We start from the raw sequence: 16,034 nt of genomic DNA on the forward strand, positions 1-16,034 counted from the left end.
GATACCAAAGGCGAGACCTATTGGCTATGCCAATGCTTGTTATTTCTTTTCCTGCTCTCGAAGTGCAGGGGGAAACCCCTGCATATCCTGGCTGCATGCAGTGTTTGAAAGTCTTCAGCCAGCAGGCCTCCCATAGAGATAGTGGCAGAGCCTCCCATTTCAGCGGTGGCCCCACAGAAATGAATCCTTCATTTCCAGTGACTGCAGGGGGTGGGCATCCTCCTTATAAAGCCATACGAAACTTGACGAATTGGATGCCCTTCCTAACGGGTCGGGGCTTGCTGGCGACGTCACCACCCAAATATACCACAATGAGAATCACGCTTCCTTCCAGCACGAAATTCAAACCCATCCAGTCGAGAGGTAAGTAAAGTAGATTTTATTTCGATAGGCAGGTCAGTAGTAAACCTTTTCTAAGGTACAGGGACTATAAGGTCTTCATTACAGCTTATAATTCAGAAGCTGTTTACTCCAGCTTTTAATACTGCAACTGCACCAGGAGCACTTTACCACAATCCTGCACTATGAGGCCCCAGCAATGAACACGAATGTAAGCATTAGTATATATGTGTATATATATATATATATATATATACACACACACACACACACACACACATCTTCAACCACACTTCTCTTCCTCCGAGATTCAGCCGCACTTGTTCACCACATCCTACGAAAGTTGCATGACACCATCAAGCTACTCAATATTGATTTATTTTCATTTGCAAACACCCGACATAGGACACCAACGCGTTTCGGCTTACGCCTTCAACTGGGCAACATTTATATATATACACACATTGGTATATATTACACTTGGGTTCTTTTATTGCAAAGAATGCAGTGTTTTATTGCATAGACTGCAGTGGTAAAACACCCATATTTCACCGGGAATTGAGAAAAGTGCAATGTGTCTCACGGGTGCTTTTAAAATATGGGTTTCTTCATGCTAATGGCTGCTCCTACATCATTGTGCAGACCTCTACCCCATTGTCAGGGCCACTGGCACTATGTGGCAATGGAGTACATAATTATGTAGCAGGGTTATCTAAATTATGCAACATGAAAGGAAACTTAATGTGGTATTTTGTGCCACATTCTGTAGCAGTGGTATTTGCTACAAACTTATCATCCGTACCGCGCCGATTCTACCAGGGACGGTTTTCTACCAAACCCTAATTATAAGAGGGACCAAATATATCGACAACTCTATTAAGAAGCTACACAAAATCCAAGGTTGGCCAATACATATTATTACAGTCCTTACAAGCAGATTGGACAACGAAAAATGAGTTTTAAGTAACCAGAACACTGCATTTTTTGAAAAAAGCATTAACTGGAAAAAGTAGTTCAATGTTATGGAAGAATATTCCTAGGACCTTGCAGACCACTGTCAAGATTCTTCCAAACAGTTACAGTGTAAACCACTGACTAATTACATCGATGGTAGCCCGCCTATATTTTTAAAAAGGTACAGACTTTTTATTGTGCTAAATTCTCGGGTGCTCTTTAATACATGAAATGAGAGTCATGAATTTGGTCTTGAGAAAGATGGAAATATAATCAAGCCATCGAAACGCGTCGACGCTTACCTTGTTACACTAATCTGTTCACCGGGACGACAGTCAACGAGTACTAAGCACAAAAGTACCAGGTTCTACGTCCCACATAGGGTTTTGACAGATGTGTTATACTCTTGATGACATATTGTGTTTGTCTTAGCTAGTGACTCTCATTTGTTCGGTTAGTTTTAAATTGTTTGTTTTTAATTGATTGCGATGAACTTAAGTTGCTCATTTTTATTGTGATTTATTATTGATTCGTGTCTATTTACTGTCTGTACTAAACAAATTTTGCGTTTTTAATGTATTGTGTAGAATTAATAAATGTATCAATCAAACCAGATTTTTATTAGTTTATAACTGTGTTTCTTTGTGTTCCTGTTGGCACGCAATACAATCCTCCTTAGTTTGAGATGAATGAATGAAACAACTGGGTTTGAACTAGGATATGCATGGTAAGATTACTCACTATATTAGATCTTACTGCAAGCTCATTATTTGTTCCAAAGGATATCCCTTTTGATTCATTTGCTACAAACAACATTTTTGTTGAAATTGTAAACGATGTGGCAAGTGTGGTAAATCCATAATTATGCAGTAAATGACGCGTGCATAGAATTGCATATTTCGACTGGCCCTAACCACTGTCCATTGTTTTATAATGTTTTCATGAAAGATAAACAAAACTTAAACATTCTTATTCCACATACTGCCCATTGTTAGATGCATCGTGTAGAGAACAGCTTCAAACAAGATCGCCCTGGGTTTCTGAACAAGGCAAAGGCTGCTTTTTCCAAATTCAACATTCTTAACTGCATAATTACCATTCTCTTCTTTTTACAGCAGGCAGCCAAACGGTATAGTCCAGTATTCAACATACTATATTCAATAAACATGTTTGAAAAAACATATGCTTCAAGCTAGGTATCCCAAAAACAGCATATAATATAAAAAAACATAACTGCTAATTTGCTATTTTGAACGTCAAGTGGGGTTTTATACATTTGCATTGCATACAAAACAGTTCTCTAAATATAGAGCATTACTGACAGTAATTCACCAATTAATTATACATTAACAAGTTAAAATAGGATATGCTCTATACTAGTTATTACAGATTATCAACCAAATCTCAAAATGTTAGCTCTAGAATAATTATTAAGATTTGACTTTTGGGGACAAACAGTTGTGTTTGCCATGAAGGAATCTATTGTTCTAGTCTTCAACGCCAGTACACACCAGCGAATGTCCTAGGACTCTCTCATTGAGCACAGGGGTGTTTGCCCTTTGAGTACCCTCTATATACCAGTGCAGTGCCACAGTAGGCAGACTGGCGAAAGTTTGCAACACTCCTCTCGGAGACTTTCCCCCATCACACCTGTTGGCAAAACTACGACAACCAACCCACTCTCCTCGATAGCCCCGAGGTGCAGGTGTGCATCAGAACTGAGGACTTGTGGGGCCCACATTAATGTTTACCCAGTTTGATCCCTTCGCTGCTTGCAAAGTAGAGCTTACTACAATGGAATGTCTCCCACAGACATTCCCAGTAGCTAAAAAGCCTTGGCTTAAACAATTCCATCCATCACTTTTTGTTGTGAAGATGTGACTTCAGTCAGCCAGGAGGTAGCAAAGTTTACTGTGTGGAAATTGCTTTATTTATGCCGGTGGTACATATGTCGAGCACCGACACTCGTTTTTGGGAACGGCATCATTTTTTTCATCCTTGGACTTCAACACACAACAAAAGGTGGACACGGGTAAAAGGAGCAGACAAGGAAACAGTGACGAAGGATGAAAGGAGTGATAAAAGAAAGATGCAGCAATAGTAAGGTAGCCGACCGAAGAATATGAGGAATGGATTGGAATCAAATCTAGAACAGAGCTTTAGTATTCAACAACCCCAACAATGGGCAGCCCCTGTGAAGGGGCACCTAAGAAGAGAAACTGTGCCCCCCCCCCCCCCCCCCCCGCCACTTTAGTATTAATTGCTGTTTACAAACTAAGCCTTGAGTCCTACATCCAGTCCCTGAATCCATCCATGAGATAGGCGCGCAGCTGCTCTGGACTGCCATGCACACAACTTTGGAAGAACATCTGGCTGAGTCAATAGACCTCCCTATTTCTGAAGTGGTCCCATTAACCAGTGCCGTTAATCCGTCTGTCTACAGAAAAAATAACCCACCAGGACTGCCGAGGGTGGAGGAGACTTACGTGCTGGGACCCCGGGATGGTAGCTGGCCTTGTCTCCTTTTGGGCCGCTTCCCCTCGCGTGGGGGTGGGGTGTCTTGGGGGTTAAGAGTCCAGAGCTCTGGGGCGCCGTCCGGCGGGAAGCCGAGGAGAGTTAAACGCTGTCGGCTGATGCAAGGGCTCCGGGAGAATCGTGCCATCCAGGGATTCCTGGGACGGAGCCAGACATCACAGGACCGCGCAGGCCCGGCCCCCGCTCAGCTCCGGCTGCTCGACATTTGGCTTCAATTAGGAGCGGGGAAACATCCTCCAACTTCAGCAGTCGGGCACTGTTTGCTGTTTGCCTGGTTTATTATTGCTGCAGACCCAAGGGAATGTTTCCAGGGTCTGATTTACAGCAAGCGTGCCGACCACAGCCCGGAGCATGCATGCGCACTGGAATAAAGCCCTCGCAGGCTGCTGCCTCCTAGGGTCATCGTGCCGGCCCTGGGACAAACCATGCTTTCATTTCCCAAATAACCTTGAAACCGTTAACAAATCTTCGCCGAACTTGACAACGACCAAAGCCACTTATGGAATGTTGCCCTTTGTATTATTGATGCACAAGGAACTCTATGTGGCCTAACAGTCAGAGCTGCCTACTTTGGAGCTGGGAAACCAGGTTCGAGTCCCAGGGTCAGCTCAACATCCTGTGATTCTGGGCATATCACTTAATCTCCAGTGCCTATCAAAAAACAAGCATCTGCAATGCAATAAGTCGCCATGAGTCAAATCAAGTCAAGGATGCTTTATTCGACAACTTAATGTCATAAAAGTAAACATGTCATACAACAATGCATTTCATGAACATATTTAAAAAAAAAAAAACGTTTTTTTTAAAAGCCTTCCTAATATCAACCAGATAACCAAAGTTTAAAATGCATGCAGCACAGAAACCTTTTATAAGGTGCAAAATGCAGATAGGCAAAACATAATCAAGTACAGATACTTCATTTATGTTGTTTCAGAAGTCAGCCTAAGAAATCAAGCCCTGGGATGCATATAATTCAGGAACATTTTATAAAGTGCAAAAGTGCAGAAAAGAGCAGATTTAAAATGAGATAGTCTGCGTTTGTAGCATTCCTGGTGTCAGTCAGAGGACCAAGTCCCGCTTTACCTACAGCACATAACATTAAGTAAAGTGCAAGAGGGCGAACTCTATCAAATAAGATAGTTCCCAATTTCAGACACATAGTGGGCCTCTAAATAAAATCTATAAAAGCATTTTAACAATAAAAAAAACAATTTTTTCCTGCACCTAATGGCTCCTGTTAAAAAACATTTACGCGAGTTTGAGCTATTGGCATTGTAAATGACAATGCCTTTTATTTATGTTTTGGGTTTTCAAACATAAATAAAAGGCATTGTCCTTTACAATACTAATTATCTTAAACTCTCGCAAATGCGAGACCTATTGCATTGCAATAAAGGGCCTTCTCGACCGCTTGTTAGATTGTAAATATCAGAGGAAGAGGCCTGCGACGTCTTCAAAGTAGTGATAAATAGTGCAGTGAAGAAGATGTGTAAGTGTTGTAATAAAGGGCCTTCTCGACCGCTTGTTAGATTGTAAATATCAGAGGAAGAGGCCTGCGACGTCTTCAAAGTAGTGATAAATAGTGCAGTGAAGAAGATGTGTAAGTGTTGTAAATTACACAGACACAAAGTGTGAAATGAGAGTTACATATGATCTGAGCTGTAAACACTAACAAAGCGCTACAACACCTTTCACTCTGTGATTACACTGTCGCGGCTCAGGAGGAAGCTTGGGAGGGGGCTATTTCCTGCCCTCTCTGTGATTTGCGTGTGCAGTGTGGCATTGAGTAAGGTCATTGCTATCTTTGGCCTAATGAAAAAAACACTCCACCTTTAGTAGGGCCCTGGCTTCACCTCCTGGTGCAGGATGGGCTGTGCTTTATGGCAGGCATGTAGGGAGGGAGGGAGTGATGATCTTGGCTGCAGCTCCAGCCTCGTGCAGTGCCCCTGCTATTACGAGTGAGCGAGAGGCGCTCTGGTGGTGGTATTGGTGATAGTGGTATTGGTGGTGCTGGTATTGGTGGTGCTGGTATTGGTGGTTGTGGTATTGGTGGTGGTGGTGGTATTGGTATTGGTGGTGGTATTGGTGGTGATATTGGTGGTGGTATTGGTGGTGGGGTAGTGGTGGTGGTATTGGTGGTGCTGACATTGGTGGTGATATTGGTGGTATTGGATTGGTGGTGGAGGTATTGCTGGTGGTATTGCTGGTGTCGGTATTGGTGGTGGTGGTATTGGATTGGTAGTGGAGGTATTGGTGGTGGTGGTGGTACTGGTATTGGTGGTGGTATTGGTATTGGTGGTGGTATTGGTGGTGATATTGGTGGTGGTATTGATGGTGTCGGTATTGATGGTGGTGGTATTAGTGGTGGTGGTGGTGGTATTGGTATTGGTGGTGGTGGTATTGGTGATGGTATTGGTGGTGGTGGTAGTGGTATTAATATTGGTGGTGGTGGTGGTTTTGTAGTATTGGTGGTGGTACTGGTATTGGTGGTAGTGGTATTGGTGGCGGTGGTATTGTTATTGGTGGTGGTATTGGTGGCATTGGTGGTAGTGGTATTGGTGATGGTATTGGTGGTGGTATTGGCAGTGGTATCGGTGCTGGTGGTATTGGTGCTGGTGGTACTGGTATTGGTAGTGGTGGTGGTATTGGTGGTGGTATTAGCGGTGGTGGTATTGGTGGTGTTGGTATTGGTATTGGTGTGGTATTGGTGGTGGTATTGGTGATGGTGGTGGTATTGGATTGGTAGTGGTGGTATTGGTGGTGGTGGTATTGTTAGTGGTGGTATTGGTGATATTGGTATTGGTGGTATTGGTATTGGTGGTGGTGGTATTGGTATTGTTGGTGGTGGTATTGGCGGTGGTATTGGTGGTGGTGGTATTGAATTGGCAGTGGTGGTATTGGTGATGGTGGTGGTGGTTGCATTGGTGGTTGTGGTGGTATTGGTGATGGTGATATTGGTGGTATTGTTGGTGGGGGTATTGGTGGTGGTGATATTGGCGGTAGTTGTATTTATGGTGGTATTGGTGGCTGTGGTGGGATTGATATTGGTGGTATTGGATTGGTGGTGGTATTGCTGGTGTTGGTATTGGTGGTGGTGGTGGTATTGATGGTGGTATGGTATTGGTGGTGGTGGTATTGGTGGTGGCACTGGTATTGGTGGTGGTAGTGGTATTGGTAGTGGTGGTATTGGTGGTGGGGTATTGGTGGAGGTGGTATTGGTGGTATTGGTATTGGTGGTGGTGGTAGTGGTGGTATTGGTGGCATTGGTGGTGGCGGTATTGGTATTGCTGATATTGGTGGTGGTATTGGCAGTGGTATTGGTATTGTTAGTGGTGGTATTGGATTGGTAGTGGTATTGGTGGTGGTATTGTAGTATTGGTTGTGGTGCTGGTATTGGTGGTGGTAGTGGTGGTGGTATTGGTGGTGGTATATTTGGTGGTGGTATTAGTGGTGGTGGTATTGGATTGGTAGTGGTGGTATTGGTGGTTGTATTGGTGGTTGTGGTGGTATTGGTGATGGTGATATTGGTGGTGGTATTGTTGGTGGGGGTATTGGTAGTGGTGGTGGAATTGGTGGTATTGGTGGTGGTATGGTATTGTGGTGGTGGTATTGGTGGTGGCAGTGGTATTGGTGGTGGTATTGGTGGTGGGGTATTGATGGAGGTGGTATTGGTGGTGGCGGTAGTGGTGGTGGTATTGGTGGCATTGGTATTGGTGGTGGTATTGGTGGTGCTGATATTGGTGGTGGTCTTGGTGGTGGTGGTATTGGTAGTGGTATTGGTGGTGGTATTGGTATTGTTGGTGGTGGTATTGGATTGGTAGTTGTATTGGTGGTGGTGGCATTGGTGGTGCTGGTATTGGTGGTGGTGCTGGTATTGGTGATTGTGGTATTGGTGGCGGTGGTACTGGTATTGGTGGTGGTATTGGTATTGGTTGTGGTATTGGTGGTGGTATTGGTGGTGAGGTATTGGTGGAGGTGGTATTGGTGGAGGTGGTATTGGTATTGGTGGTGGAATTGGTGGCATTGGTGGTAGTGGTATTGGTGGTGGTATTGGTGGTGGTATTGGTGGTTGTAGTATTGGTGGTGGTGGTATTGGTGGTGGTGGTATTGGTGGTGGTATTAGCGGTAGTGGTATTGGTGGTGTTGGTATTGGCGGTGGTATTGGTGGTGGTGGTATTTGATTGGTAGTGGTGGTATTGGCGGTGGTATTGGTATTGGCGGTGGTATTGGTATTGGTGGTGGTGGTATTGGATTGGTAGTGGTGGTATTGGTGATGGTGGTGGTGATATTGGTGGTGGTATTGTTGGTGGTGATATTGGTATTGGTGGTGGTGGTGGTGGTGCTACTGGTGGTGGTGGTATTGGTGGTGGTATTGATATTCGTGGTGGTGGTATTGGTATTGGTGGCATTGGCGGTGGTATTGGAGGTGGTGATATTGGTGGTGGTATTTGTGGTGTTGGTGGCGGTGGTATTGGTTTTGGTGGCGGTGGTATTGGTGGTGGTGGTATTGGTTGTGGTGGTATTGGTAGTGGCGATATTGGTGGTATTGGTGGTAGTAGTGGTGTTGTTAATAAAATAAGCTTTTGAAAACAACCCATCAGGTGGCTAAGTGCAGATAACATGTAACACAGATGTGCTGTAATCAGTTCAACCCATTAGTACACGATTATGTGCTTGCTACCAGGAATTCACATGACTTAATTTGCTAATCATTTCTAAATCCATTTTACTTGGGGGTGGGGGGTTTGAAACAGACACAAGATAATTCAGGGTAAAAGTGATTGAAAGCCGGCGCCCGAGTTATGGGGGCGGCCGTGCTGCTTAAAAAAACACAAGCGGTTTCAGCTGAAGCACCGCATGTCCGGCCTGCAGTAAGAGAAACTCAATAAAGTAAATAGTGCTTACAGACTAAATAACAGGTCCTGTGTAACAACCAAAGTAAAGGGGCCAGTAGCCATGGGAGGTTACAAATGAAGACAAGGCTGTACTAAGGAAGGACTAACAAGCTTATTAACGAATCTGAAGGTAGCATTTACGGAAGACAATGACACAAGCCAATGAAATTTATTGGCGGAGAGTGGGCGCGGCTTCTCTCCCATACTCTACTATAGCAGTCTTGCAGAGTGAGCAGTGCATGTGCGCTGCCACTACGCTCGACCTAATGAATGTGTCCTTGTGCAATGTAACTGGTGCTCATGTAAAGCGCTGTAATACCTTGGGGTCGAGTTCGCACTGTATAAAACTGCAACAAAAAAACAGCCTATTTAACACGCCAGCAAGCAGGTTTACTGTTCAATGACCATCAAGTAGCGAAAAACAACCAAATGCATGATTGTTAGAAACTGGACAAGGAGAAATGGCCCCATTTGTATGCTAATCCTGCATCTCTTTTTTCATAATTACATTTTAATGTGTGCCTGGAATGTAAGGGAGTTCTATTTTTCAATAAATGTTATGTACGCATAAAATATTTAGTGGTAGCACAAAGCATACCCATGTTGTTATCCACCTGACCATTTTGATTATATTTATAACAATTGCATTGGACAAGAAGGTGCAAGGATACTACAGTCTAAGAATTTAAGTATAAAAGACCATTTTTTAAGAGGACAGGCCTGTGAACAACAATCATAAACAATTACAGCATGAAAACGTAGCCTCACTAATATCAACACAAATCCGAACATTCCCACGCTCAAACGTCCCTGAAGTCCCAAACCCAGTGAAACCAATCACAGACCGCAACAATTATCTTTCGTCCTCAAAACATCTCGCCATCCTCTCAAATCCGTTTCGTCTTGACCCCGTTCCCTAGACACCTTAACCTTGCTCATCTAGCCTTCCTGTACCCATAAGGTCCTGTCTGTGCAGGCCCCCCCTCAAAACCCACCACCCAGGCTGACTTTGCCCATTTAATAACGATCCAGGTCTGCAGTATACTCAAGCAGCTCCTCTCTTCACTCTGTCCTACAGCAGCAAAACAAAGTAAACTATCTATACACATCAAACCCCTTTTGTTTCCTTTTCTTTTTTAAGCAAAACCAATAGGCACACTCTATGCAATCCAAACTACCTTGACGTTAAAACATAAACGAGCCTTAAACAAAACCAAATAACTAAAAAAATCTCCAATCCCCCTCATATCTTAACAAACCAGAAGGATGAGCGGGATAAAAATCCTTTAGGAGTGCAAGACACAGCAAAAGATGCCGTCCTGCCTCAGACCTAGCTCTTAAACTTGGCTCAAACCTCATTTTTTTTTTGAAAATCTTTATTAACCGCAGTTGCGTCAACTTACAATGTACGTCCACTAGCCAGAGCGTCAAATCAGCAAGACAAATACACACATGTCCAGATGGTGAGACACAGCCATTTAGCCGGCAACCCGGAGGTCCGGCGGCGGTAAACAGTTAAACATGTGCATAGGAATCAGGTGTGTACATTGTGTGAAAATGGGTCTATGGTGTTTTTTTTGTGTTTTGTCGTGTCGCATCTGAAGCGCATTGTCTGCAATAGCGGATGGCGCTGTGGTCCAGCCCACATTGCGGCGCTGTCGATTAACACCTAGGCCAGTAGGGGGAATCGCGCAAGGCACCAGGTTTACCCCCAAATGCCAAGGTCTCCGGGCAACGGAGCCCTGATGTCTTACTCTTGGCGTAGGCTGGAGCGCGACGAGGAGGTTGCAGTATAGCTCACAAAGACATACATGTCAGCGTGTATATCCGGTGAGCCCAGTGTGCAGCTTCGCAGTTCAGCTCTATACGTGCGATACGCGGCGCGCTATCGTCCCCCCAGCGGTGCGCTCCCCCAGCCGCCGAGCGCCTGCGCAAGCCCGGTATGCAACACTGCGCGCCTCGAGTGGGTCATTCCGCGGTTACCGGGCAGAACCGCCGCCCACACGTAGTGCGCGCCATTGCTGCCTCACCAGTGCTACACAGGGCGCGCTAGGCAGGGCAGCGCCTCGGGGGCGTCGGATAACACTTCCAGCAACTGTTTTCTGTGGTTGGACAGGGGTTCGGTCAGGGAGCGTAACCAACAACTAAACTGCTCCCCGTGTGTGTAGTGCGATTGGGGGGATCGGGGCTAAGGTCATAAACTCGGGTAAGGTCCAGGGTAAGGGGGGAGGTGGAGATCATTCTGCGTTAGATTAGGAGGAGACAGCAGCTGTCAAGTGGGGCACAGCTGGGCCTCATGAGAGGTGCGCCGAGCAGCAGGTCGGGGAGGGGGAGGGGGGGGGGGGGGACAGGAGGCTGTCAAAAAGGGCCCAGAGCCCGCCGTGTCTGCGTCCGCAGTCCTAGGTTATCCCCTCGTGCGAGTGAGGTGTTCCTCTGTGCCCAGGAGGGAGCTCCTGCGGAGGGCGGAGTGGTCATATCTTCCCGTTTGAGCCCGTATCCCGGTACCGCGCGCGCCGCCTCAGACTGCAGCGGCAGCAAACCCTGCGCGCGCGCCATAGACGCACCGCAGGCGACGCCTGGCAGCAGTCTCCTGCAGGGCAAAAGCGAGAGGCGCTAGGGGGGCAAGCAAGCAGTGGGGGCCGCGAACCATCTCTGTCATGGTCTCAGGGATGTCGCCATCCAGCTAGCAGGGCAGTGATGCCCTCCAAAGGCTCAGGTTATCCCTCGGTCCCGGCAAGCCACCTGAAAGGCTGCGAGGAGGTCATCCCAAATCTGGGCGATGGGGAACTTCCGGAGCCCTGCAGTTTCCTCACGGAGAAGCACCGCACTCTCCGCCTGCGCCCAGTTAACGAAGGAGGCCCTCCAATGCCTGATGTGCGGGGGGGACCGCTGCCTTCCAATGTTTGGTGAGCAGTCGTTTGGCTGTTATGAGACCCATGTCCCAAAAGCGCGCCTGTGCTTTATTTGCTTTTGTGCGTTTGTATAAGCCTAATATGCATGCATCCCACGTGCGTGGTAGCCGTCCATCTGCACCGCGCTTAATTAGTGACAGCACGTCGTTCCAGTATGCCTGTACACCAGGGCAGTGCCATAGCATATGTAAGAGGTCCGCTCCCGGCAGCGAGCACCGCTGGCAAAGTGCGTCCGCCCGCAAGAAATATCTGTTAATCTTTTCAGGCGTGAGATACGCACGCTGCAGGATGTAATATTGGATAAGTTTAAAGCGGGGGTTACGTGGAATGTTGGTCGGGCTGGCCAGTATCATCGCCCATTCCTTGTCTGTCCAGGCTCTGCCCCTGTCCATTGGCTCAAACCTCATACCGCCGCCCGCTGACCTATCCTAGCACTGGGGCACATGTGGACTACACAGCATGTCCAAAAAGCCCAGAGGGGAGACATTGACATGCCTCCCCCCCTGGACCACAAGGTGCAATAATAAAACAGGCCACACAATTCAAGAGAATAAAACCAACTTAAAAACCCAGCCTCATAAACACAAAACCTAATGTTCCCACCTTTAAAACTCCTTAGAGCCCGAAGCCCACAAAAACTAATCACAGCTCACATCAAACGTGTCTTCAAACTATCTCCTCATCCTCTCAAATCTAGCTTCTCTTGAACCCCTCCCTAGACACCTTGACCATCTTTCCATCTTTTAAAAAAGGCTTATCATTTCAGTGCCTACTTTCTCACCCCTCTACGAGCTGGTTTCGCCCACTGAGTAGCGACCCAATCCTTCAAAATACACAAGCGTCTGCTCCAATCCTCTTAACCAGAAAAAATCCCTGACTTGGTGTTTTATTGTTCCTTTTCCAAACCACAGAAATCAAATAGTAAAATACTACAGCAGTTTAAGTTAACCCCACAAAAACACAGCCAAATGATCGGTAATCACCGCTCGAATTTCAACTCATAATATTAATTTCCAAGAAACAATAAATGAATGCCATCTGACCTAAATAATGTATAATTGTCCATATCAATCACAGTACACTTAATCATACCAACACCCCGCATTGCACAGAAACCTCTCATTACCCGCTTAACTCTTTTTGGGCTTTTTCAATCGCTATATGCGTCCTGTCACCAGTCAATATCTGTCTTGAGACCAAGACCAATTCTATCCATAAACACATCATTTTTACAAAATCAGCTTTCATTGCCTTCCACAGTAACATTACCAATAGCTGTACACTCTAATCTAACCTGAAAATAAATCAGCTAATATGGGTCAATGTTGCCCCAGGTGCATATCCAGGGCCACTGGAATTATGCGATTGTGCTGCCACGGTGGTTTTTGCTTGATTATTGATTTGCTGCATTTGCCACATAATCCATCATCTGCTGCATAATCTACAGATTTTAACTACAAAAATATTTATTTCTAGCTCACAAGTTACTGAAAACACAGCGACGCAATAACTGCTCCGCAGTGGGAGGCCCTTTGCAAAGGTTGGATGATCACCTTTCTGTTACTTGTCGCTATATTTAGGTGTTAAACTGGTACCAAAAAAGTGCAACCTAAGCCCGTAGAGTATTACCAAGAGTAAAAATGACAAAATAATGCTATCACAAAATGTGCAGCATTATGCCGCATTCTTTCCCTTTTCGTGCCACATAATTTTGACAAAAATGCTGCATAACTTGGCCCTCTCCAGCCACATAGTTTGAAGTGGACCTAGATATATCACTCTTGCCCACTTTTGTATAGCTACCACTGGGCGTCCACTCCTAACAATTGTCCAAAAGGCCTAGCAATGGCCTGCTTCGCCACTTATCTGACAAAAGTGCCCTACGGTAGATTCAGTGGTTTGTTGCTTGAACATCAAAAACCTTGAGAAACAGGAAACAAGAGGCATTTAGAAAAACAGGAACAGTTGGTATAATTAAACAGTGCGGCCCGGAGATCAGCCACAGGCATATGGTCTGTCTCAATTTACAATCGGTCTAACTTGGGATTTTATACAGTTACTTGAATGCAATAATGTAGTTCTGGTGATCCCTTTTTGGTAAGGCATGTGAATATTGTCTTTGGAGTCATAAATTAATGTATTGGATTAGGAATCCAGGTGGGCCTTGACCTTGCGTGGACCCAATGCAGACAGTATTCAGGTGTCCGCGATGGGGAGCGTGTGATCACTGTGAGTAATGTGTATTCTGTGACCAGATTGGTTATGTGTTCCTAACTTCATGTGGCATCCAACTTTATGATGTTTTGGGAATGCGCGCACCACTCTGGCCATGTGTACTTAATTGGGGCCAATCTCCTGGACCATTGTGGTTTTGCTGCACCTATCTGTGGGATTGATCAGGGATTTCCTGTTTGCGTGTTAATCTGCGGGGTACGTACCACCCCACCTGTGACGCCTGGGTCTCAGAATCTGCCTCACTACGTATTTCTGAGTCGGGGTTGATGTGGAGTTTACAATGGGTGAATTTATCAATAAAGATGCGATTTTGTTTTTATACATTAATGTATTGTTATTTATACTGACATCAACTTTTTCAATATTAACAGGTTCATCCAGTCTAAAGTCCTGGAGGACAACTGTTAGAATCCGGGGTCTCTGGTTGGCGCAGGTATGCACTTGCGACAAGCAGGGACCCTTTCCTCTAAGTCAGGGCGAAGGATTACTCTGGGAAAATAACCCCTGCTCACCCTTTAGGTAACGTGGCGCGAGCAGTCAGGCTAGATTCCAGAGGGCATTAGGTTAAGCATTCAAGATGTCCCACACAACAACCACCAACCCACCACACAGAGACACAAGGTTGTATTTTGTAAAAATAAACTCTTTATATAAAAAGGTTTCTTCAAGCAGGCTTAAAAATACAGTTTTTCACTTCAAATGAGGTTCCAGTTACTTGTAATGACTTTTCAGCAGTCCACAGTTCTTAAAATGGCAATTCTTGGTTCAAAATACGCTTCTTTGAGGTCTGTGCGCTTCGTAGCGCCTTCCGTACGCTTCGTACCGCTATTTGGACGCGTCGTGCCGTTTCTCACGCTTCTCGCGTGAGCACGCGTACAAGGACTTGAGCCGTACGGACCGTACCCTCGTAGGTACGCTTCGTACAAGTCCGGTACACCTCCTGCCAAACCTCACGCCTCCCGCGTGAGCAACATCTATATATTTTCAACGGTACGGACCGTACCTTCGCTGGGACGTTCCGTACAGCTGGGGTGAACCATACCAAAACTCACGCTTCACGCATGAATAGCATAGCGCGACGCCAGCGCTGGTATGGACCGTACAAAGGCAAGTACGGTTCGTACGAGGGCGCTCTCAGTTCACGGTACCTTGGGTCTTTGTAGGGAGTTCGTGGCAGCCTCAGCAGTCCCGCAAAGGGTGTCCCGTGTCGCGTTGCAGTCCCGGCTCTTCCGTGGACGGCGATGCTTCGGGGGGCGCTCGGGGACGTCTCAGCATACCACGGAGGTCGGAAGCAGGAGGGGCAGCTCGGGGGTGATCCTCAGCGCGTCGCGCTGTTGGCAGACACCAGGATCGGCGAACAATGCACCTTGGGTCCTTACAGTGGTCTCGGCGGCTCAGGGTCGCAGAGGCTCGGCGCTTGGACGCAGGTAGTCTCCCTTCACGTTGCGAGTTACGGCTCGAGGGGGCAGTTGTTTGCTTTGGTCAGACCAGGCGGGCTGGTCTTCGCGGTGCTCACAGCAGCCCGGGCAGTCAGAGGTCGCGGTGCTCAGCGAGGTGGGGGCACACAGGTTCTTCTGGGGTCAGCATTGCAGGGCCACCCACAGCAGCTTCCTCTTCTTCCAGGGAAAGGTGGCGCCCACTGTTCCTGGGGCGCAGTTCAGGGGGCAAGTTCACACGCAAGCCCTTGGAGATTGTTTGTAAAGCACAAGTTGAATAAAAAGTATTTTCTTCAGTCTTTTCCTCTCCTTCCAGCAGCAAGGCACCCACCACAGGCCAGTCTCTCAGGCTTAGAGACAGTACTCCTCCATGCAGCTTTCCCAGGTCCTTCTCTTCAGGCAGAGTTTCTTCTTGGCGCAAACAGGATCTGATTCCTTAGGAGCAGGGCTCCTTCTTTTATACAGTAATTCTTTTGTTCTTTGTCGCCAGGGGGCCAGGGCCTGGCTCAGTCCGGTTTTGGAGCACTTTGTTGTGGTGACTCTGCTCTTTCCTTTCAGCAGCAGGGCAGAGACATCAGCCGCTCCACAGGGGGCGGGGCCGGCATTGTGGTGGCAGAGCACAGGTCTATTCAAGAGTCAGGGTGTACTCCTCCCACCCATCCTGGTGTAATCTCTCTACCCACAACCTGGCAGCCAGCCTGTCTCCTGGAAATCCCCAGCCCTGCTCC

The 16,034-nt window shown here is 46.6% G+C and overlaps 1 protein-coding gene and 1 long non-coding RNA gene across 2 annotated transcripts in view; one reads left to right on the plus strand and one right to left on the minus strand.

Moving 5' to 3' along the window:
* Window positions 1-3,950, minus strand: part of DDR2 (discoidin domain receptor tyrosine kinase 2) — a 686,650-nt gene extending 682,700 nt beyond the window's left edge. Inside the window, exon 1 of the mRNA XM_085654795.1 lies at window positions 3,780-3,950. The gene's annotated coding sequence lies outside the window, so the exon portion shown is untranslated. The remainder of the gene's footprint in view (window positions 1-3,779) is intronic.
* The window catches only part of LOC146856596 (uncharacterized), a 189,696-nt gene that overhangs the window by 114,629 nt on the left and 59,033 nt on the right, over window positions 1-16,034 (plus strand). The gene's annotated exons all lie outside the window — the stretch shown is intronic.

The sequence above is a fragment of the Triturus cristatus genome, chromosome 4_1 (genome assembly GCF_964204655.1).
Source record: "Triturus cristatus chromosome 4_1, aTriCri1.1, whole genome shotgun sequence".
Lineage (NCBI taxonomy): Eukaryota > Metazoa > Chordata > Amphibia > Caudata > Salamandridae > Triturus > Triturus cristatus.